This window comes from Narcine bancroftii, chromosome 4 (genome assembly GCF_036971445.1).
Source record: "Narcine bancroftii isolate sNarBan1 chromosome 4, sNarBan1.hap1, whole genome shotgun sequence".
Classification (NCBI taxonomy): Eukaryota; Metazoa; Chordata; class Chondrichthyes; order Torpediniformes; family Narcinidae; genus Narcine; species Narcine bancroftii.
The window spans coordinates 95,008,583-95,034,622 of record NC_091472.1 but is presented as its reverse complement, the minus strand read 5'-3'; the positions used below and the strand labels follow the sequence as shown (position 1 = coordinate 95,034,622).

General features: G+C 36.0%; 1 long non-coding RNA gene across 1 annotated transcript in view; it reads left to right on the top strand.

The window, feature by feature from the left end:
- LOC138760853 (uncharacterized) overlaps positions 1-21,963 on the top strand; it is a 118,383-nt gene extending 96,420 nt beyond the window's left edge. Inside the window, exon 4 of the long non-coding RNA XR_011355912.1 lies at positions 21,695-21,963. This is a non-coding gene — a long non-coding RNA (uncharacterized lncRNA). The remainder of the gene's footprint in view (positions 1-21,694) is intronic.
- Positions 21,964-26,040: the final 4,077 nt, after the last annotated feature.

The window sequence follows — 26,040 nt, the reverse complement described above, 5'->3', positions numbered from 1 at the left end:
ATGTCTATGTCCAAAAGACCATCAACTTTGGGAGGTGATGCTGTGCATGCTTTCATTGATGTGAAGACTGCATTTGCAAATGTCATGATGCACATCAAAAGCTCAATGCCTTGCTCTCTCTTACCACAGATGCATCTGTCATTGCTGTGGGAGCAATGTTAGAACAACAAATCCATGGGCAATTGGAACCTCTGCGTTTTTTTTTCAGCTCAGGCAAAGTATAGTACATTTGGTAGAGAACTATTGGCCATCTATCTCACAGTGAAATATTTCAACTTTTTATTGGAAGGTTGTCCTTTTACCATTTATACAGACCACCAGCCTCTTACACATACTGTGATTAGAAGCACACACCTCTACTTGCCCAGAGAGATTTGGCACTTGGACTTCATCTTACAATTTTCATCAGATATATGGCACATCCGAGGAAAAGCGAATAGTGTAGCCATTGTCCGGTCCAGGCGTGACATTGACATCTTATATTCAACTGCTGCCATCGATTTCACTGCCATGGCTCGTGTACAGTACACTAATCTAGTATCAATGGATTAACTCTGGTCTCCATTTTCAAGATATGACCCTGGATGAATAGGGTGAAAGGTTAGTCTGCAATTTTTCCCACAGGAAGCCCTAGGCTATTTATGCCGGCGGCTATGAGGCAGGAGATTTTTGAGTCTCTTCATAATCTATTGTATCCTGGTAGAAGAGCATCAATCAGACTAATTATGGAACGTTTTACCTAGCCTCATGTTAAACGGGATTTTGGTAAGGACTTGCTTGCAGTGTCAACACTCTGAAGACTCCAAACACATGAAATCCAAGCAGGGGGATTTTGTTATTCCAGATTCCATTTACAGAATGTGTGCCTCGACTTAGTAGGCCTGCTTCTGCCATCTCTTGGGTATCTACTTATTTGTTCATGTTAAGACAGGTGGCAGGACGCCATTCCTATCACAGACATCTCTGTGGAGACATTCGCTCGGGCTTGCGTGAATTGTTGGATTCCATCTTTCAATGTTCCAGTCACTATTACAACTGATCAAGGATCTCAATTCAAGTTGGCATTGTTCTGAACTCTCACTGATCTGCTGGGCACTATTTTTATTCGCACTATGGCTTACCATCTGCAGGTCAATGGCCTCATTCAGCATTTCGATTGTCATCAATTCTAGTAGTCTGATGTCTGTGTCTTTGTTGTCTAGGTATTCCAGGGTGGAGATGTTATCTGGAGTTGAATACTAGATTTTATACCCAGCTCACAACCCTTTTGAAGTTAATGTAGCACTGATGTAAACAGGATACTGGAAAGTGTAGCTTGCAAATTATTTTACTTTCTAAATTAACAAAACAACCATTGAAATTAGTAAAATTGGCAGAGAGATCTGTGTTTGCCTTGGCTCATGAGGAAAAGGCAAAGTCAGAAAGAAACTAGTTAGAATATTATATAGAAGTATTATTCACAGATTGTTGCTGCCTGTTGGGTGGACATTGCCAGGCATTTGTTAGTGAGTATCGTTAAAAGTACTGGGGTCATCGGGAGTGAGCCACTGACTCGGAGGCAGACTAATGCTGGTGAAATCGATTTAGAACATTTGGAACAGCAGGGCTCAAATGCAGTAGTGTCACCATCTTCCCCCCCCTCCCCCCCTCCCCCACCCCCACCCCTGCCTTGCAGCTCCTCCCATACCAGATCATAAAGAATCTTTAGTAATGTTTTTTGTACTAATGTTATTTGTAAATTGTAATTCCTGTATATCATTGAACATAATGGCAATAGTAGTGAGATAAACAACTAGCAAAATTAAAAGTACACCTTTAAATTTCAATATCATATGCAAACTAAATGTATTTACATAGATTCATGTGGTTAAAGTGAAAATTATTTTCCTTTAATTACTACTTCATACTCAAAAAAGTTATTGATATAGGTTCACAAATACCATCTGTGCAACATTGTAGCTAAAACACCAGAAAATTTGACAAAAGCAGTGACTATAAAAAATACCAGCAACATTGACAACAACAGTGTGTGGTTGCAGCATGTGCAGACAAAACCATACGATTCAAAGCATCATTGTAATTGGGTAATAATGACAGCTCTGACCAGAGTGCATTAGAAGGTTCAAAAAGTAAATTAGCATAAAGTTTTAGCCTTGTAGGTATATTGATACATGTAAACTGGGCTTATGAAAAATGTTTTTGTTGTTACAACTAACTGCAGGGATATTTTTATTAAAAATAATAAATTTCTGCCAAATCATTGCACAAAAATTTTATAGCCAATCATTTTGGCTTCACTTCCTCTGATGGTGTCACCTGGTGTGGTCTGCACCCTCCACATCCCTCTTGTAACACCAATGTTCAAACATATTCTGTCATTCATGACTTCATGGCTGATTTGACTATTGATCCAATTCCATATTCCTGCTTGATCCCAATTATTTGTGATATTCTTGCAGTGAAAAATAAATCTTTCTCCACCTTACGTGTGATCAAATCAGGTTTGGAGAGTTTACAGAAAAACAAGTTCAGACACAGGCTAAACAAACAAAGGATAATCAGTATTGCACACATGGGGAAATCATAACCGGGAAGACACAAAAAAACCACCCAGTACTAAAACAAGGTATGCATTCACATTGGATACAATGATCTCCAATAGAAGTGGCTGACTACTCTTCCTTTCTATTATACACACGCAGTAATATTTGGTAACTAGCACACACTATACAGGGACTTCAACACGCACTCCCAGTTCCAATGGGGTACAGCTCAATGCTAAGTATTCCCACATAATACTGTGGCCCTGCTCTAAGTTCATTGCACACCTTACCAACAACTCTTGCAGTGACATCCACAGTTCACAATTTGACGTGGAGCAGTATTCAGAGTCAGGACTAAGGAGGAAAGAGGATGATGTGGTGAATCTGGCCCAGATAATCAGTAAGTGATTTAAAGGGGCCAAAGGTCAGGTGTCACTAATAGGTGGGCAGAGTCCAACTTTGATTGGCAGGTGATGTGATTTCCTACTAGGTTCCAGACAGAGAGAGCACATGACCCTCCACAATAACCATTCCCATCTGACCCCAGACAGAAAAGCCACATGATCCTCCATAATGCACAGATGTCATATTACTTGCCAATCATCTACACATGTGAACAAACATCATGTATGATGGCGAACAAAAAATTATCAATTGATAGTTTGCGATACCTATAGTTAATGAAGTGTACATAAACAGGGCAAATCAAAATAAATATCACTTCTGGCTAGCGACTACATGGAGTAGGGTGTGGTAGTCGTAAGCTCCTGCCAGCCTTTAACACTTTAGACATAATCTCCAAAATGATGAAAAGACAAGAAATGATGAAAGAATTAACAGTGTCCATGAAAGAATTTTATCATAATATTGATGACAAGCTGGAAAAGATTTTTAAGTACAATTCTAGTAATTGAAGAACACTTGAACATTGTGGAGTCTGACTTGATGTTTGTGGACAATGAAATTAAGAAGCCTGAAGCTCACTCCTAAAAAATGGCCTCAAGCAACCGTAAATAAACATCATGACTGGTTGACCTGGAGGGCAGGAGTAGATGCAACAGTATTGGGATTAAAAGAAGACACCTGGGAAAGGACAGCCGACTGAAATTTTTTTCCAAACTACTTCCCGAGGTGTCCGGAGAAGACCTTCTCATTGTGGATCATCTGCTCGCTAGAACACTGTTTCCAAAGCTGTCTTCTGGAAGTAGCCCAAGGTCGGTGATGCTCTGTTTTCATTATTTTCAAGATAAAGAACGCATCATTCAAGAGGCCCATCATAATAGAGATCTGACCTTTCAGGGCCAACACATCAGATTTGTTGAAGACTTCTGCCCTGAGGTGATGGAGAAGTGGAGGGGGGGGCATGGCAAGATGGCGTAGAGTCTAGACGTGTAATCTCGACCTCTCTGGCCGGACTTTTAAGTTCCCGTTTTTTAACCCTTTGTTTTCAAGTTTAAACTTCTTAAATTTTAGTTTAAAGTATTAAGGAATTATTATGGCCATTAATGGTAAAAAGATTAAACCTCAAGTGCAGAAGAAGTTACATTTTCGAAGTACTGCAGATTTGGGGCCTAAACAACTTGCTCCGGCCTCAGGTTTAATTTCTTCAGTGCCTAAACTACAAAGCCTGCCTGTGGGAGCTGAAAAAAAAATGTCTACTACTCACCAAATGAAGGATAGCGCTAGAATTGCCCATTCTCTGGAAGAAGGTGCGTGTTCCCACGTAATGGATCCTGATTCTGGCAGCCTGCCGATTTTAACGGAGGGAGCACGCAGGAAGATGACTCCATTGTCTGAAACATTTCTGGCAATGCTCCAACCTGAAGATTTCGATCTCTTCCGTGATTTTTTGGAAGTTGTTTCTATTTCAAAATGCGGTGGTGGGGGGGGGGGGGGGGTTTCTAAGTCCATTTTGAGTGATTACTTTGTGTCAGTAGTTTGATCTATTTCCAAAAAGGGGGGGGGTCCTTCTCTTTCATTTTTAGCATATCTGAATTGGGAGGGTTCTTTTATTCCTTTTCTTTGTTATTTGAAAGGTCAAGTCTGTTAGTTACGGAGCTTGAAAGATTTTTATAAAACTTAATTGATTTAATGCCTTTTGATGTTAATGTTGTGACACAGGAGGGTTTTTTAAATCAGGGTTATTGAAATCAAATATAATTGTATTGTGCTTGCGCTTAGATTGGTAACTTTTATATCAAACTTGGTATTATCTCTGGTTATTTTTTTCAATAGAATTTACTTTGGCATGGAAAGTTACTAACTATTCAAGGATTTTTAAATATAAGGAGTGATGATAAGATCTACAGTAGAAGTAATTGGGGTTAGATGTACTTTCAAGAGCAAGTTGCAACTCTGATTGACGACATTCTGAATAGGGAGGGTTGGAAGAGAGGGTTTTTGTTTGGGTTAGTATGGGATTTTCAAGGTTATTTATATTTCATGTTTTACTTATTCTGTGTGGGTCAAAGGTGACATCTCTTGGAATAGTGGCAGGTGCAGATGTAGCATCTAATTAACAATAATTAACTTCCATGATATCTCCTATTAAGGTTATATTGTGGAATATTAAGGGCATGAATAGGCAAATTAAACATTGTATGGTATTTGCCCACATTAGGCAGATTTTATTTCCTAAGAAACTCACATTAGGAATTCTGACAAGGATAGGTTAATGTTCAAATAGAAGGCACGATGCTTTCATTCCTCTTCTGATGCTAAAGTTAAGGGAGTATTTATTTTAATTAATCAAAATATTCCATTTGTACTTCATAACACTGTCAGATAAACAAGGACACTTCATTATTCTTACAGGCAAGTTATATATTAAAATGGTTATGTTGTTTTTTATGTATTTATTTTTTTATTTTTCACACCATAAATGACATTAACCATGGTACACACTTTTTCCTTTTCACACATATACAGTGCCATTTTCTCCCCCCCCCCTCCTCCCATCCCACCCTCCCTACCTCCCCCCTCCCGTCCATTTAAGGTATACAATCTAGGATACATTAAACCAGTCAGACAATGTTGTCATTCAATAAAAATACACCAGAAATTCTACTGAGTCCATTCTTTTCATTTCCTTTTCCTTCCATTAACTTAGGTAATGATTGTCCCCGGTAGGTTTTCGCTATTGTATTTAATGTAAGGCTCCCATATTTGTTCGAATATTTCAATATTATTTCTTAAACTATATGTTATTTTTTCTAATGGAATACATTTATTCATTTCTATATACCATTGTTGTATTTTCAAATTATCTTCCAATTTCCAGGTTGACATAATACATTTTTTTGCTACGGCTAGAGCTATCTTAACAAATCTTTTTTGTGCATCCTCCAAATCAATTCCAAATTCTTTATTTTTTATGTTACTTAGGAGGAAGATCTCTGGATTCTTTGGTATATTGTTTTCTGTTATTTTATTTAATATCTGGTTTAGATCTTCCCAAAATTTTTTTACTTTCTCACATGTCCAGATTGCATGAATTGTTGTTCCCATTTCTTTTTTACATCGAAAATATCTATCAGATACTGTTGGGTCCCATTTATTTAACTTTTGAGGTGTAATGTATAGTCTGTGTATCCAGTTATATTGTATCATACGTAACCTCGTATTTATTGTATTTCTCATCGTTCCGGAGCATAGATTCTCCCATGTTTCCTTTTTTATCTTTATATTTAAATCTTGTTCCCATTTTAATTTGTTTTTCAATAAATTCTCTAAAATCCTGCCTTTTAAGTAACATGGGGTTTAATCTCCATCTATACATTCTTGGAGGGATGTCCTCTAACTTTACTGTCAATATTAAGGGTGAATGGTCCGATAGTATTCTAGCTTTATATTGTTTTTTTTACTCTATCTTGCATACGAGCTGATAACAAAAATAGGTCTATTCTTGAGTATGTTTTATGTCTAGCCGAGTAATATGAATATTCCTTTTCCTTTGGGTGTTGTTTCCTCCATATATCCAAAAGTTGCATTTCTTCCATCGATTTAATTATAAATTTGGTTACTTTGTTCTTTCTGTTAATTTTTTTCCCAGTTTTGTCCATATTTGAATCCAAATTCAGGTTGAAATCCCCTCCTATTAATATGTTCCCTTGCGTATCTGCTATCTTCAAAAAGATATCTTGCATAAAGTTTTGATCTTCTTCGTTAGGTGAATATACATTGAGTAGATTCCAAAACTCCGAATATATCTGACATTTTATCATTATATATCTCCCTGCTGGATCTATTATTTCCTCTTCTATTTTAAATGGCACATTTTTACTAATTAATATAGCTACTCCTCTTGCTTTTGAATTATACGATGCTGCTGTTACGTGTCCTACCCAATCTCTCTTTAATTTCTTATGCTCCAATTCAGTTAAATGTGTTTCTTGCACAAATGCTATATCAATTTTTTTCTTTTTTCAGTAAATTTAACAGTTTCTTCCTTTTAATTTGGTTATGTATTCCATTAATATTTAAAGTCATATAGTTCAACGTAGCCATTTTATACTTTGTTTATCTTCCCTTTCCGTTTCTCCATCATTACCTTTCCTTCTTATCCATTTCTGTTTTCTTGTTTTGAATCCTTTATAAGACAACATTCCTAAAACATCAAACATTTCCCTTATTCTCCTATTTAAAACTTCTTTAGACCCAATCCCCCCTTCCCCTCCTGAGTTGTCCTTTATCCCTTGTCGGACAACCACATCTCCCTCTCCATTTGGATTTGCGAATTCACTCGCAAGCGTCAGCTGATTTTGCAGTGACCGTAACACCCCCCCTCACCCAGCCCCCCCAGAAAAGATTTCAATTTTCATATGTGACAAAGGTCACAATTCCCTCCTTATTCCCTCTATTCCTTTTCCTTCCCTTATTAATTCTTGTCTATACTATCTATATTTTCCTCTAAATACGGATACATTCATGTATGCACATTATACATATACACACATATACCGCTTTACCCACATACATATAAATCGTGGTCATTTTTACTCTTATTACATGTTTTCATCTCTCTGTTTGTTTTGTAGTTGTTCTGCAAATTTCCTTGCTTCCTCTGGATCCGAGAATAGTTTTTTTTCCCATAAGATCGTTTTCGATGTTTTGAACTCCTTCCTCCTCTTCAGGAGTTCAAAGCTTATGTCTTTTTAGTTTGCAGTCTTTTGCACTCTCGTTACACGTCTTCATCTCTCAGTCTATTTTGTAATTGTTCTGCAAATTTTCGTGCTTCCTCTGGACCCGAGAATAGTCTGTTTTGTTGTCCTGGAATAAATATTTTCAATTCCGCTGGATGCTTTAGTATAAATTTATACCCTTTCTTCCATAAAATCGCCTTTGCTGTATTGAACTCCTTTCTCTTCTTCAGGAGTTCAAAACTTATATCTGGATAAATGAAGATTTTTTGCCCTTTGTACTCCAGTGGCTTATTGTCCTCTCTTACTTTTTCCATTATTTTCTCCAGTACCTTTTCTCTTGTAGTATATCTTAGGAATTTTACTAAAACAGATCTTGGCTTTTGTTGTGATTGTGGTTTAAAGGCCAATGCTCTATGTGCCCTTTCTATTTCCATTTCTTGCTGTAGTTCTGGACATCCTAGGATCCTATGGATCCAATCTTTTATAAACTCTCTCATATTCTTGCCTTCTTCATCTTCCTTAAGGCCCACTATCTTTATGTTATTTCTTCTGTTATAATTTTCCATTATATCTATTTTCTGAGCTAACAGTTCTTGTGTCTCTTTAACTTTTTTATTAGATTCCTCTAATTTCTTTTTTAAGTCCTCTACCTCCATTTCTACTGCTGCTTCTCGTTCTTGCACCTTGTCCATTCTTTTTCCCATTTCTGATAAGGTCATATCTATTTTATTCATTTTCTCTTCTGTGTTGTTTATTCTTCTTCTTAAATCATTAAATTCTTGCACTTGCCATTCTTTAAATGACTCCATGTATTCTTTGATAAGAGAAAGTATATCCTTTATCTTGCCTTTCCCTTCTTCTTCTATTTCACTGTACTCTTCCTCTTCCTCTTCTTCTTCCTCTGGGTTGGCCATCTGTTGTTTCTTTGTTGCCCTTTTCTTCTCTTCTTTCTTGTTTTCATTGTCTTCTATGTTCTCCTCTTGCTGCAGGTGTTCTGCAGCTGTTGTTGCTGGCTGTGGAGATCGACTCCCCAGCTGGTCACCCCTCCCGTCGGTGTGTTTTTTTTCATGCGCGGTTGCGCACTTTTACTCGGCTCAGCGAGCCATTTTTGTAGTCCATATTCTACCGACCTGAGGGAGCGGGTTTCTCTCTCCACCGCGGGCCTCTTCGAACAGGTAAGGCCTTTTCCTTCATCTTCCGTTGTCTTCTCTTCCTCTCTTCTTACCGTTGGTTTCGACTTTTCTTTTTTCGTCGCCATCTTCTTTCCACCTTTATATTCACTTTACTTTGATTTTTATTTTTGTGCCTTTGTGTTTTGCTTTGTTTTTTCTAACTTTTCTGGAGAGGGCTGGAGTTCACCGTCCGGCCACTACTCCATCACGTGACTCCCCAATGGTTGTGTTGGTTAATGTGTACGCCGCGAACATTGATGAGCCGGTATCTTTTGAAATTTTTTTTCAACCTTACCTGATCTAAGTCAATACTTATTGATTAGAGGGGGGGTGGAGACTTTAATTGTTGTTTAAATACTGTCTAGATAGTTTTCCTCTTGACCAGCTGTTCTTTCCAAATCTGCAGCTGTAATTCATTCTTTTTTATCAAATTTTGGAATTTCAGATGTCTGGTGGTTTTTTTATATCCTAATAATAGATTTTTTTTCAAATGTGCATTGTTCATATTCTAGAATTGATTCTTTTCTAATAGATAATTGATTTCAATGACCAAATCATGCGATTATCAAGGATAGCTGTATCTGATCATGCCCCTGTTATTGTGAATTTGAATTTTTCTTACATTCCTTTCACAAAAGGCATTGGCGATTTAATTCTAATTTACTCTCAGATAAGGATTTTTTTAATTTTATGGAAAAACAAATATGTTTTTTCTTTACTGCTACTTCTTCCCCAACTATGTCTAATTTGATTGTAAGGGATACAATGAAAGCTTATCTGAGAGTGCAAATTATTTCTTACACATAAGAAGAATACAAAGGAAAGATTGGAATTAATTCATCAGATCAAACAAATCGATTTACAATATGCTTAAGATAAAAATCCGGATTTATATAAAAGAAGAGTCAAACTTAAAACTAAATTTTATCTTTTGGATAAATTTTATCTTTTGCCCTATTGGACAACAATTTTTAAGGAGTAAGAGTCATTTTTAGATTCATGGTGAAATATCGGGTAAGTTGTCAGCTAGTCAATTGAAAGGAATGTCTGCTAAAAAAAACAAATTAATTAGATTTGGATGGGAGATGGTACGATGACTACTGTTTATTTTTAAATAAATTATACTTTTAGGGAATTCTATTCTAACCTTTATACTTCTGAATTTATTAAAGATTATGCTGCAATGTCAGATTTCTGGGACCATCTAAATTTGCCCACACTTTTTCATAATAGACGTTCGAGTCTGGAGGCTACTATTTTTCATGAGGAAATATTACTACCAATTTCCTCCTCACAATCTGGTAAATCTCCAGGACCAGATGGATATCCTGTTGAATTTTATAATTTTTTCTCCAAATGCCTTGTACCTCACTTAAGTTCTGTAATTGATGATTCATTTGTAAATGAGAAGCTTCCTTTATCTTTTAATGAGGCTGGTATATCTCTTATTTTGAAAAAGGGAAGGACCCTGCTGAATGTGCATCACATGAGCCTATTTCTTTACTCAACGTGGATATGAAGATTTTGTCCAAACTTTTGGCCCATAGATTAGAGAATATTTTACCATTAATTATTTCTGAGGACTAAATTGGTATTAATAAGAATCATTTTTCTTATTTTAACATACATTGATTATTGAATATCTTATATTGGAAAGGGAGATAGTAAGTACAGAAAAGGAACTAGTGAAAAGGGATGATATAATGAAAAGGAGAGAATTGGCAGATAAAAAAATAAAATACGAAACATTACAAATGTATAAGGTGGAGAAGAACATAATGAAAACAAAGCAAAAGTATTATGAACTGGGAGAAAAAACACATAAAATATTAGCCTGACAACTTAAAACAGAACAAGCTAAAAGAACTGTATTTGCATACAGGAAAAAGGACAAGCAAATTACATATAACTCAACAGAGATTAATGAAAACTTTAAGGAATTTTATGAACAATTATACCAAACTGAGAACGAGGGGAAAGATGATAAAATATAGGAATTTTTAGCTAAAATTGAACTGCTGAAATTGCAAGAAGAGGAACAAAACAAACTAATAAAACCATTTGAAATAGAGGAAGTACAGGATATAGTTTTAAAAAAGCTGTCGAACAATAAAACATCAGGAGAGGATGGATTTCCAATAGAATTTTATAAAACATTTAAAGAGTTATTAATTCCTCCTCTCCTGGAAATAATGAACCAGGTAGAAGAAACACAAAATTTGCCAGATTCATGTAAGACAGCAATAATTACAGTAATACCAAAGACGGGGAAGGATCCACTAACACCAGCATCATATAGACCAATATCTCTACTTAACTCAGACTATAAGATAATAGTGAAATTATTAGCAAACAGATTGGCCGATTGTGTTCCTAAAATAGTAAAACAAGATCAAACTGGATTTATTAAGAAAAGACGAACAGCGGATAATGTCTGTCAACTTATTAATCTAATTCATGCAGTTCAAGGAAATAAGAAACCAACAGTGGCTGTTGCTTTAGACACAGAAAAAGCCTTTGACAGAGTAGAGTGGAACTACTTATTTAAAGTATTTCAATCTACCAGAAAAATATATAAATTGAATTCTTTGGCTTGGCTTCGCGGACGAAGATTTATGGAGGGGGTAAAAAGTCCACGTCAGCTGCAGGCTCGTTTGTGGCTGACCAGTCCGATGCGGGACAGGCAGACACGATTGCAGCGGTTGCAAGGGAAAATTGGTTGGTTGGGGTTGGGTGTTGGGTTTTTCCTCCTTTGCCTTTTGTCAGTGAGGTGGGCTCTGCGGTCTTCTTCAAAGGAGGCTGCTGCCCGCCAAACTGTGAGGCGCCAAGATGCACGGTTTGAGGCGTTATCAGCCCACTGGCGGTGGTCAATGTGATTGAATTGAATTAAAGTATTGTATAATGGGCCATTAGTGAAGGTAGCAGTAAATGGATATTTATCAAATCAACTTAAATTAAGTAGGTCAACTAGACAGGGATGTCCATTAACCCCCTCATTGTTCGCCTTAGCAATAGAACCATTGGCAGAGCTGATAAGAATAGAAAAGAAAAGGGATAAAAATAAAGGAGTATAAAATCAGCTTATTTACAGATGACATCATAGTATACCTAACCGAACCAGAGAAATCAATAAAAGAATTACATAAGAAATTGAAGGAATATGGAGAAATATTGGGGTACAAGATCAACGCAAATAAAAATGATGTGATGCCAATGAGTAACGCAGATTATACAGAATTTTAAAAAGAATCACCATTTAAATGGCAAGCACAAGCAATCCTATACCTAGGTATCAGGTTAGATAATAACAAGCCACTTATACAAACTATCAGCCACTAATAAAGAAATTGCAGGAAGACTTAGAACATTGGAAAGAATTACCACTAATGTTAATAGGGAGGGTAAACTGCATTAAAATGAACATGTTCCCAAGGATACAATACTTATTTCAAACATTACCAATTCCCTTAACAGAATTTTTTTTAATGAACTAAAGAGAATAATAAGGAAATTCTTGTGGAAAGGGAGGAAATTCTAATTAGATAAATTAACAGAGAGGTATAATCAAGGTAGTTTGCAGTTACCAAACTTTAAAAATTATTATTGAGCCACACAATTAAGGTATTTATCAGATTTTTACCAGACAAGGGAAAAACCAGACTGGACTTAGATAGAACTAGATAAAATAGGGGAGAAGGTACCGGAACATATACTTTATACATGGGATGAAAAGTTGGTGCAATATAAAAGCTCACCAGTATTGCATCATTTACTTAATACATAGAAGAAGATCCACTTCAAAAGGAAAAAAAATGAATTACCGAATACCAAAATTATTATTCATGCAAAATCCACTAATCTCTTTTACAATAGACAACCTTTCCTTTAGAGAATAGGAGATAAAATGAATCAAAAGAATAGAAAATTGTTTTTTGGGAAATAATTTATTAACATTTGAATAGTTGAAGTACAAATATAGAATAACTCATGGTACAATGTTTGCATATCATCAATTGAAAGCTTATTTAAAGGATAAATTGGGAAACAGAATGAGATTACCTGAAGGAAGCAGCTTTGAATACGTGATTACAGACACCATTACTACGATTGGACATATCAATTTGATTAAAATGAAAATTTTACCTAAACTTTGATATCTTTTCCAATGTTTAAAAAAAATATTTTATTTTTGTTTTTCAAGCATTTATCAAATATACATCTTTTACATAAAATAAAATAGTCTGCTTACAGCTTACATGCAAAATATGAGTTTTTCTTTAAAAATACAAATTTTTTGTAAATATCTGTATATGAATATAAAACAAATCCTATTTAAACATATGAACTTAACCAGACTTAAGTCAAATAAAACAAAATTTTCAAACAATAAACATTCTAACCTCCCACTACTAACCCATTCACTTTTACACACAAAAAAATGAATACTGTGTCTTTTCACCCACCATCAGAGCTTACAATCTACATTCTATTAAAAAAGATATAAAATTGAGGGTTGACCATTAATTTATAGCAGCATTATTGTACGTGCACCAACATAATTCAAGTATGATTGCCAGATCTTGAGGAATGTATCATATTTGTTTCTTGTTTTATATGTGATCCTTTCCATTGGTATACAACTGTCCAGTTCTGATATCCATCATGCCAGAGTAATTGGTGTATCTGACTTCCATGTATCTGACTACACATTTCTTGGCTACTGGCAATGCAATCTTAACAAAAGATATTGAAACTCTGTGAGGTTATTGCTAATATTTATAAAATTTCCCAGTAAATATAGTTCCAGATTACCTGGAAAGTTAACTGCAGTAATCCTTGTTAAAACTTTTGATATTTCTTGCCAGAAAGAATCAACTTTTGTACATGGCCATACAGAGTGGAGAAATGTTCCTTTCTCTATTTCACATCTTTTTTTAAATAATTTTTTTTATTTACCATTTGCATCAAACATAAATATATATTTCTTCATCTTGAACAGCATTACAATAGAAATGATGCAAAATGATACGTAATTTTGTTTTCATCCCCCCCACTCCTCAAAAGAAAAGAAAACAAAGAAGAAAGAAAGCACAAAAGAAAAAAATGGAGTGAATTTTTTTAAAGAGATTACATAAACCAACATATTTATAACATAACTAAATGCGTAAATCTTATGTTTTAATTCAATTCTAAATGTTAAATTTCAATATATCTAATATTACTCCTAATTAATCATATATCTATTAAGATCTCATATCTCTTACATCATCCAGTTTAAATTCAATATTTAAATCAATTCTCTAAAATAAAATAAAACCATCAATATAATCAATATAACTTCATTCATGTATCTAATAATAATATAGAACTTCCTCTATGACATTAAGGAATATAACACCACCACCCTCTATCACTCATTGCCACAAAGAAGCCCTTAAACGGTGGCCGACGGACTCCGGTACCTTTCAGCTTCAAAATATTACATCACAGCAAAGTCTCTAATTAACTACAGATAGTCCATTGCCCCATTCCAAATAATTCTTTCTCGTTTACTCATCCCATTAAAAGACAAAATTTCCCCAAATCTAATTTAATTATGGGTGTGGTCTGAGAGTTCTACATATTTTTCAATTTCAATTAGACCTCTTGTATTTTAAATCAATTCTAATGTTAAATTCCAAAATATCTAACAACAATCCTAATCAATCATATATCCATTAAAAATCTCACATCTCTCCAACATACAATTTAAATTTAATATTGAATCAATTCTCTAAAGTGAAATAAAACATCCATACAACTCCATTCATATATATATGTATATATCTTTGGCTTGGCTTCGAAGATTTATGGAGGGGGTAAAAGTCCACGTCAGCTGCAGGCTCGTTTGTGGCTGACAAGTCCGATGCGGGACAGGCAGACACGGTTGCAGCGGCTGTAGGGGAAAATTGGTTGGTTGGGGTTGGGTGTTGGGTTTTTCCTCCTTTGCCTTTTGTCAGTGAGGTGGGCTCTGCGGTCTTCTTCAAAGGAGGTTGCTGCCCGCCAAACTGTGAGGCGCCAAGATGCACGGTTTGAGGCGATATCAGCCCACTGGCGGTGGTCAATGTGGCAGGCACCAAGAGATTTCTTTAGGCAGTCCTTGTACCTTTTCTTTGGTGCACCTCTGTCACGGTGGCCAGTGGAGAGCTCGCCATATAACACGATCTTGGGAAGGCGATGGTCCTCCATTCTGGAGACGTGACCCACCCAGCGCAGCTGGATCTTCAGCAGCGTGGACTCGATGCTGTCGACCTCTGCCATCTCGAGTACTTCGACGTTAGGGATGAAAGCGCTCCAATGGATGTTGAGGATGGAGCGGAGACAACGCTGGTGGAAGCGTTCTAGGAGCTGTAGGTGATGCCGGTAGAGGACCCATTTTGGCAGTTTCCGCAAAGCAGGACGTCAAGCGCTGAAGAGCTGGCTCTGAATGGGCAACTAAAGCGGCATCGTCTGCAAAGAGTAGTTCACGGACAAATTGCTCTTGTGTCTTGGTGTGAGCTTGCAGGCGCCTTAGATTGAAGAGACTGCCATCCGTGCGGTACCGGATGTAAACAGCGTCTTCACTGTTGAGGTCTTTCATGGCTTGGTTCAGCATCATGCTGAAGAAGATTGAATACTAGTAGAACAATCCAAAAAGCACAACCCCCCTCTATACGGGATGTGGCTCATTGCCACAAACGAGCCTATGAACAACAGCCGATGGACTCTGGCACCCTTCACCTCCCAGGTATTATATCAAAACAGAGTCTCTAATTTACTAGTTCATTGTCTCAATGCAAATAATTCCTTCACTTTTACTCGGCTTATTAGAAGGAAAAGTTTCTACAAAATCTGATGCCTGTTTGTAATCCATAAGAAATTTATTTTTGCCATCCGGTAATGCAATCTTTATCATCGCTGGATAACATAATGTAAACTTGTATCTCTTTTCCCAAACACTTCTCTTGACTTCATTAAACTGTCTCCTCTTTTCCAACAGCTGTGCAGTAATATCCGGGTAAAAGAAAACTTTTGAACCATAATATTCAAGTGGACTTTTCTTTATTCTTACTTTTTTTGCTGCTAAGGCTAAAATCTTTTCCATGTTTCGATATTTTGAACACTTAATTACTGTAGAGTGAGGTTTCTCATTTGATTACAGTTGTGGTCTAAGGGCTCAATATGCTTTTTCACAATTGGACCTTCAAATTGATTTACCCCCTGAACCTTAGGTATCTATCCTTGGAGAAACTGAATCATGTTGTGTTTTTTCTTCTCCTTCCTCTAAGCCAACAATCTTAATGTTGTTTCTCCTACTAAAATTTTTCCATTTTCTCAAATGTTTCAGAATTTATCTTCCTCTGAATTCCTCTCAACTTCAGACTCCAAATTTTTCATCTTCTTCTTTATACATTTATCCTTTTCATAAGCCTTCATAATATTCTGATTTTTCACATTCTGTTGTTCTTGTACTTTCATCATACTTGCCTCTAACTGCTCATATTTTTCATTTATATCTTTAACCTCAGATTTTAAATAATCTTTCTCTTCCCACGTCATTTTGATATAATCCACATTTCCCATACTATCTGTTTCATTTCACCATCAGAGTCCTTTTTATCCTTTTTTTATAGCCTTAGTTTTATATTTTACTTGTTTAACATCTTCATAGATTGAAGCAACCTCTCCAAATCCTTGTTTTACAACACTTGCTAATTCACCACTGAAATCAATCCTCTCACTCAAACTCAACACTTTGACCTTGCTTAAAGAATCTGTTTTCTTTGGCCTGACGCCATCTTCACCATCCGAAAGGCTGGTTACAAATGCTGCTGTTCCCAGCAACTCAACTCTCTGATGGGCCTCAGTTGAGATCTGGGACTTCTCTGCATCAGAGGCCTCTTCTCATATCCAGGAACAACACCTTCATCAGCTCCAGCAACAACAATTCCTTTCTTCAAAGGCATTTTAAAAAGTAAATGGACTAATCTTATTCCTTTGTATTTTAATCTCTGTTTACTTTAGCTAAATAATAATTTTCTTCTATTTTCCTGGGAGTTTTAGGATCCCACGTCCTCTGCATCACATGACTCCCCCTATCTGATATTTCTGGTTTGGATTTGTGTAGTCTTTGTGGGGTCAAATATAATTGATGCAAAAAGTTATATTGCACCAAGCCATACTACACATTAATAATCAAGGTTACCCCATCTTTTCACAATTCAGACCAAGATTGTTCTGCTATATTTCTTGCTGGACCTGCTTCCCATCTTTCTCTTGATCTATGTAATCCAGGCTTTTTCCCTTTCATTTGTAGGGCATAATATATTTGGGTAATACATTTGGGTATATTAGTCATCCATAATGTGTGTCCCAATTCACTTACTCCTGGAGAAGTCATGTTATTTCCCCAAATTTCTCTGAGAAAAGCCCTTAATTGCAGATAACAAAGGAAAGTACCATTTGGAATTCCATAGGTTTGCTTCATTTGTTCAAATGACATTAAGATATCATCTTTGTACCAGTCCGTGGTATGGCTGATCCCCTTTTGTAGCCATATATTTAGAATCCTATTTTCCATTATCATAGGTAGCATTGGGTTATTACATAATGGGAATCAATGAAATTCCAGTTTTCTTTCCTATATTATAGTTAATATCCTGCCAATTTTTTACCATATGAATCAATATAGGGTTTGAAGTATTTTTCCTAATTAATTTTAAATTCCATTTATAAATAAAATCTTTAATCACTGTTTCATCCATTTCTTGTAATCTCACATGCACCCATTTTGGTGGGTTTGTATCGAAGAAAGATGAAAAAAATCTTAACTGTGCAGCCAAGTAATTTTTTTTTAAATCTGGGAATCACATTCCCCCTAGTTTATGATCCCATGTCATTGTTTCTAATGCCATTCTTGATATTTTATTATTCCATAGGAATTGTCTTCCTAAATTATTTATCATAAAAAAACTTTTTCAGTTAATGTATTGGTATTGACTGGAACAAATATTGAATTTTTGGCATTATCTTCATTTTGATACCATTAACTCTCTCTATTAATGTTAGGGGCAGGTCCTTCCAAAAGTAGGTCTTGTTCTATTTTCGCCAGCAGGGGAGAGTAATTCAATTTGTACAAATTATTCAAATAGTTATCAAGCTTAATTCCCAGATATTTGATCCCTTCATTTTTCCATTTGAGCATACTGCTTGCTTTATATTGTTCATAATCATGATTTGTTAAAGGTAGAATTTCACTTTTATCCATATTTATTGTATACCCTGATACTCTTCCATACTTTGTTAAAGTTTCTTACAATTATTCCAGCGATCTCCTGGGTTCAGATATGTGCATTAATATTTCATCAGCAAACAAACTTATTTTGTATTGACCTTGACCAACCTCCAAGCCTTTAATTTCAGGAGCACTTCTGATTATTTCTGCTAGTGGTTCTATCCCCGTAACAAATAGAGCCGGGGAGAGAGGGCAACCTTGTCTACTTGGTCGGCTTAACAAGAACATTCCTGATATTTGGCTGTTATTTATTTTTGCTTGTGGTTTTTGATATAATCCAGTTAATAAATCCCCGTCCTATACCCAACTTTTCCAATGTTTTAAATATAAATGGCCACTCAAGTGTATTGAATGCTTTTTCTCCATCTAATGATATTATTATACATATTAGAATCTTGTCTTGATTGGGGTAAACATATTATGTTAAACAATCTCGCCTGATTATTTGATGCTTGTCTGTCTTTAACAACTCTCACTTGATCTGTATGTATTAACTTAGGTAAATACTGTCATAACCTATTCATCAGTACTTTTGCTATTATTTTATAATCTATGATCAATAGAGATATAGTTCGATAGAAAGAAGTTTTAAGTGGATCTCTATTCTTTTTTGGTAACACCGTAATTATTGCCATTGAGAAAGAGTCCAATAATATCTGTTTCTACTGCTTGCTCTATTATGTCCATGAATAACAGTATTAACAAATCTTTAAATTCTTTGTAAAACTAGAGTGGAAATTAATCTTTGCCCAGGGCCTTATTAACTGGAAAAGGTCAAAATGCTTTCTCAATTTCCTCCCTAGTGAAATTTAAATCCAATTCTTGTCTATCATTATCATTCAGTTTCGGGAGATCCACGTGATCTAGAAATTTCTCTATTTCAATCTCGTCTCCCAGTGAGTCAGATTTATATAAATTTTTATAATATTGTCTGAATGCTTCATTTCTTTCTTTCTGGTTAAACGTGACTGTATTGTTTTCTTTCTGTATAGCCTTTATAGCTCTTGCTGATTCTGCAGCCTTTAATTACCATGCCAATATTTTATGTGCCCTTTCTCCTAATACATAACATTTCTATTTTGTGTTTAATATTTTCTGTTCTGTACGTTTGTAAAGTGTTATATTGAATTTTCTTATTTTCCATTGTTCTGTAAATGTCTTATTCTCCTGTTCTTTGATATTCTTTTTCTAATTCTCCTATTTCTTTCTCCAATTTATTCACTTCTGCATTAAACTATCTTTTAATCTTTATTTTGTGAATGAAATTGTCCTTTAAAGTATCCCATATTAAAAAGTCAGTTGATCCTAATTTTTTTTTACAAAAAATGTCAATCTGTTGTCTTATAAATTCTTTAAAATCCTTCCTTTTTAACAACAGCATATTCAATCACCACCTATACATACTTCCTTGTTTCTCTGGTATTTGTATTTTTAAGGTTAGTGGTGAACGATCTGAGTGTAATCTGGGTAGATATTCCATTTTTTTCTACTCTATCCTTCAGACTCAACGATAGCAAAAGCAAGTCTATTCTTGTATGTGAATTATGCATTTTAGAATAAAACGGAAAAAAAACAAGTAAAACGAGAAGTCTCTTTCCATGGAATATGAAAGAGTTATTTTAGCCGCTTTAGCTCTTGTTATTGTTCTTGCTGACTTATCTAGGCAAAAATTAAAGTTCCCTCTGATCAGTATATTTTGCCTTCCCTCTGCTGTTTTTAAAAATACATCCTTCATACAAGCCTTGTTGTCGAAATTTGGAACGTAAATATTCCATGATTCTGCATAAATTTTGCTATTTATCATTATATATCTGCCTGCTTGATCTTTTTAAATATTTTTCTATAACAATTGGAAAAAATTTTATTGATTAAAATTGCTACTCTCCCTGCTTTTGAATTGAATGATGAGGAAAAGACCTGTCCCACCCATAATCATTTTAGTTTATCGTGTTCCACTTTCATGAGATGTGTTTCTTGGAGAAATACCACATCAGCTTTTAAAATATGTAAGAATTCTTTTCCTCTTGACTTACCCATTCAAACCATTAACATTAAAACTTACAAATTTCAATGACTTATCCATAGCAGCATCTTGTAAATTCTGTGCAAATAAATAAATATGTAAACAGTTTCATGATCTGTGCCCACTCATATATAGTAAGTCCCTGAGGCCTGTGAAAAAAAGCCTGCCAAAACCTCCAGGGATGAAGAGGAACCCCACCCCTTTTGGATTATCCCAATGCTGAGGTCCTGAAAAAACCTAATCTCTGTATTGTCCCACTTTATTGGAGAATAGGTACTTCATGAATGTTCAAATGCAACTCTCAAGATTGTCTCTCTATCTTTGAAGCTTAGTAGCCTGACCAGCATGGGTCGAGGGCGGGTTTCACCTATTCTCCTCGGTCCAAGCGTTCGCTGAGCACATTCAATGTGGACATGATTGCCGAGTTCATTGGTATGAAGGACTTGAGGAATCCGAGTCTCAAAAAATTTCACAGCATCTCTGCCTTCTACACCTCCTCTCAGGTCATCTAGTCTCACACTGTTTCTCTGACTGAAGTTTTCCATGTGAACAATTTTATCTAAAAGTTGCTTTTCCATTGTCCATTGTTTGGCTTGTTTTTTCAGGTCTTCAATCTGTTTATCATGTTTACTGAGATCTCCCTCAGCACCATTCATTCTTTCAGATAGATTGTTTATTGCTTCACACATTATCTTTCACTGAAGTAGTGAGCTCTTTCATAGCATTTTCCACACCCGTGAAACATCCCAATTCTTCAAATTCTTGCAAAAGCATTTCCATTTCTCACATTTGTTGAGAAGTAGAGGCAATTCCCCCTTGTTGAGGTAGCTGGTGAAGCCAGAGTTTCTTTTGTCATTGGTCTTAGCTTTTTTTGCGTGCAATCTTCCAGTCATCTTTGATACCTCTTATTCAAATATTGTATATGCACCTTTTCAAGCAAAATTCTATTAGAAAACATTTTTTGGTCATCTTTTAGCATTTTTTTTCGGAGAGCTCGGAAAAACACGCAAGCTTAGCCACTCAGCATGGCCATGCACCTCCCCCCCCCCCATCTTTTCCAAACTTTACCAAATTTTATTCCCAAATCCTTTTTTGATTTATTGGATTTGTTTATCTCCTCTTATGTACGGCAAGGAAAACATCCTCATTTAAATGAACCTAATCTTCAAAAGACTTAAAGAAATGGTGGATTGTCACTTCCAAATTTCAGTTTTTATTATTGGGCTGTTAATATATATAATCTGCTTCTTTTGTTACATTTTGATAAACTAATCGATCACCCTTCTTGGGGAGAATTGAAATTATCTAAAAAATCACATATATTGGCAATTTTAGGGTCTTTTTAAGGTTTTTACCCTTTTCTTTAAATAAATTGACTGACAATCCGATAATGAAACAAAGGTTGAGAATATGGGCACAATTTAGAAGTTTTCTTGGATTTCAGAGTTTTTCTCTTGCCATCTCTATTATATCTAACCATTTTTTTCAACCTTCTTTGTTAGATTTGCAAACGAGACTCTTGGAGTTTGCCAAGGTGGAATAATGGAAGAATTCAGCCACTAAAGTTGGAATTCGAGGGCCAAACCCATCGGGACCATTGTCTGAAAAGGGCGCACAAAATCAGTGAACCGGTGCGGACTCGCAAGGCCAACATGGCCTGTTTCCGCTCCGTAAATGGTTATATGGTTATATAGGTTTTAAGGATTGGTATAGGTCAGGCATTAAATGTTTTAAAGATCTTTTTATTCAAGATTATTTTGCTTCCTTTGAACAATTGAAATTTTAAACTATCAAACTTTCATTTTTTAAGATATTTACAAGTTAGACATTTTGTTCATTCCAAGCTCTCTGATTTTCCATGAATTCCTGAGACAAACATTCTTGATTTACTTTTTGACTTGCAGCTCTCTCATAGAGGCACATTATCAATTATTTACAATAACTTGTTGGATTTAAGAATAGCCTCATTAGTTAAGATCAAGTATAATTGGGAACTTGATTTGAATTTATCACCTTCGGATGAGAATTGGGATACTATTCTTAATTTGATTGATGAGTCCTCCTTCTATACATGACATTGTTGTAATTCAAGGTTGTGCATATATGTAAAGTCAAATTATCTTGTTTTTATGCTGATATCGATCCATTGTGACAAATGTAAAAACTTTGAGGCTTCATTGATTTGTATGTCTGGGATTGCCCTAGTTTAGAAAAATTTTGGAAAAACATTTTTCAAATTTTATCAGTGATTTTTAAGAAGAGGATATTTTATTGACATCAACTCAAAAGCAAATTTTATCTTTCACTTCTCTGATAGCAAGACGGGCAATTTTGATGAACTCCACCTACTCATATCCAATGGTTATATGATATCATGTCCTACCTAAGTTTGGAAAAAATCAGATATACTATAAAAATGTAACATCTAATTTCCATTAGATGTGGGACCCATTCATGGATTATTAACATAATCTAAAGAACTAAGGCATTTGGATGCTTCGGTGAAGTGCTGTCTGGGTTCATGTTGGTCATCACTTGATTCCCATGTTTTTTTTACATTTTAGTTAACCTTGTTTAGAGGTAGGGGTTTGATTAAAAGGGTTATTTTTCTTTTGATACTATTTTATATAAATATTTGTTTAATTGAGAATTGTAAACTTTGTTTGTATTATATAATGTGAAGATAATGCCTGATAATGAATTGTAAATTCAATTTTTTTCAAAACAAGGTTATTTTTTAATATAACTTTCCTGAATAGAAATGATATTTCTTCTTCCATTTCTATCTTTTCCTTCCTTTTTTTTCTTCATTGAATTGTTTTTTTTTAAATCTCCTTTCACTACTAAGTTTTGAAGTTTGGAATTTAGTTCACATTTTTATAAAATTTCTTAAATATAATTGGAAGATTTAATAATTATCCCTAAACCTAAACAATGCTTGAGATAAGATTTAAAATATTTTAATAAGAAAATAATAATATTTTTGATTTACAATTTATGCAGTTTTCATTATACAGAATAGTTTATCTTTTATGTTTTAACGGTTTATTTCATTTTTACTGGTTTATACATCACTGTGTATGTTCTTTATTAAATTCAATAAAAATATTTTTAAAAGAAAATATACAGTAAATACAGTAGTAACACAAGTGCCTTTAAAATTAGGGACAAGGCAGGGGAAGGTGATGTTTCTGGAAATGACAATGCTCTACCAGGTCTCCACTCAACTGAACAGGGTCATTGTGTTCCTGATGGAGCAGGGTGCTATGGGAACTGCTCCCCAGTGTGAGAGGGGAGGAAAAATATTATTATTATTTTTACTCACTAACTAGCATATGTGGCTTCTCTTACTTGTCTGGCACTAACATTAGCATGATTATGACTCCAGAAGAACTGAATCCAGGAAATGAATCCTGTTATTTGGAGACTCAGGCAGGGGAATTATCTAGTCAACTCCACTCTTACGTTAAAACCAGATCTGGGGATAGAGATCAAAGGAATCAAGACTGAAAAATTAAGCTCCACTGTAATGTGAGGCAGAACATGTTTTGCAACCTTCAGACTTTTCCCTCCACATGTCCACAACGAGGCATATCATTACCATGAATGTGACCTTCTACAAATAAAACTTATTCAGGTACCACTTATAAATATAACACAGTTCAAACTTGCACACTCTAATGTTATGGAGTTCTGTGTTACACACAGGTAGTTACCAAATGTGGGGTTCAGAGATCTGGTTGGATGAATTGACCATTCAATTTTCCTTTTGCTATGTTCTGTGCACTTTATTTTTGAAAATATTCTGTCCAGGTTTTAATAGGAAAATGATCTGGTGGATTTATTTCTTTGGGGATAAAAGCAGCAAGAAGCCTAATGATCATTCTTACATTTGCCTTCAGAACCCTGAATGTTAGCTTCACAAATGCTGAAGATTTTTCAGTGAGCTAGTAGAGCTAAAAATTGACCCTACCAATTTCATTACATAATTACTTGGCTAGGACTGAGGACTCTTAAATGAATTCCATATTAGAGTTCTTCAGCAGTTATTGAATAATCAGCTAGCTCAGTGGCTCTCAACCTTTCTCTTTCCACTCACATACCACTTTAAGTAATTCCTATGCCATTGGTTCTCTGTGATTAGTAAGGGATTGCTTAAGGTGGTATGTGAGTCATCAAGCAACGTGACTTTCCCTCTACCACCTTCAACTCGGCTCTCACCCACTTCTTCTCTATTACCTGCACATCTGCCTTGGCCCTCACCGCCACCACATACAAGGACAAAATTCCTCTTGTCCTCACCTACCACCCCACCAGCCTCCGCATCCAATACATCCTCCTCCACTATTTCTGCCACCTACTACATTATCCCACCACTAGACATATATTCCTCTCTCCGCCTTCCGCAGAAACCGCTCCCTCCATGACACCCTTGACCACTCCTCCCTCCCTTCCAATCGTCCGCATAGGACCTACCCCTGTGACGCAGGAGATGCTCCACTTGCATCCACAACTCCTCCCTCACCACCTTTCCACGTGAAGCAACATTTCACTCGTGAATCTGCAGGGTCATCTACTGTATCTGGTGCTCCCGTTGTGGTCTCTTCACCATCGCAGAGACTGGATGTAGACTGGGAGAATACTTTGTTAAGCACCTTGCCTCTGTCCACTGCAATAGAGCGAATCTCCCAGTGGCCGGCCATTTCAATTCCTCGTCCCGTTCCCTTGCTGATATGTCTGTCCATGGTCTCGTGTACTGCCAGACTGAGACCATGGCAAACTGAAGGAACAACACCCTATTTTCTGACTGGGCACCTTCCAAATGGATGGGATTAATTCCGACTTCTCTGGCTTTTGTTCAACCCCTTTTCCCCTCACTTCTTCTCCTATCATCTTTCCCTATCTCTGTCCCACCAATCCTTCTCCTTTCACACAAACATGATAAATTCTTACTTCCCATCCCTTATCATATCCAATTAACAGGTTTTGTTGTTCTTGAAACCTCCCCCATTGTTTGAATTCAGTCTTTCTGAGAGTTCCTACTTCTGCCTTATTCTGCTTATTCCTTAGAATAGGGCTCAGGACCAAAACTTTGGTAATGTATCTTTGTCTCTCTTCTTTGGCTTGGCTTCGCGGACGAAGATTTATGGAGGGGGTAAAAAAGTCCACGTCAGCTGCAGGCTCGTTTGTGGCTGACCAGTCCGATGCGGGACAGGCAGACACGATTGCAGCGGTTGCAAGGGAAAATTGGTTGGTTGGGGTTGGGTGTTGGGTTTTTCCTCCTTTGCCTTTTGTCAGTGAGGTGGGCTAATAGATGCTGAAAAGACCAGCTGTGTTCCTCCAGCATTTTGTTGTGCTTTTACTACAAATACACCATCTGCAGACCTTCATGTTTCATTAAGCGAATCTCCCCATGTCCTTTGATTGTTATTTTGCACCATTTCAATCATCTTTATTCTTCATTTATCTCCTTCCTTCAAAACAAATGCTTGTTCAAGCTTCTCCCTGGAATGGCAAAACTGAAAATCATGTTGTGTAAGACAATACAAACAAATGCTCCATTGCTGGCATTCTTAACAGGTTGGCATCTATTTGCCAGACACAGGAAAACACCCTCACGCTGTCTGCAAGGAGTTGTACATTCTCCCTGTGTCTGTCTGAATTTCCCCGGGGGCTCCGGTTTCCTCCCACCCTTCAAAACGTATCGGGGTGTCGTGGGACTAAATGGCCTGTGACCTTTGCTGTAAATTCAACAAAAGCTCACTTTTCAAAGCTACGTTTCCCGCCCATTACCAATACAAAACAATTAAGCTTCAAATGACAGGCATTAATCTGAAAATCACTGGGG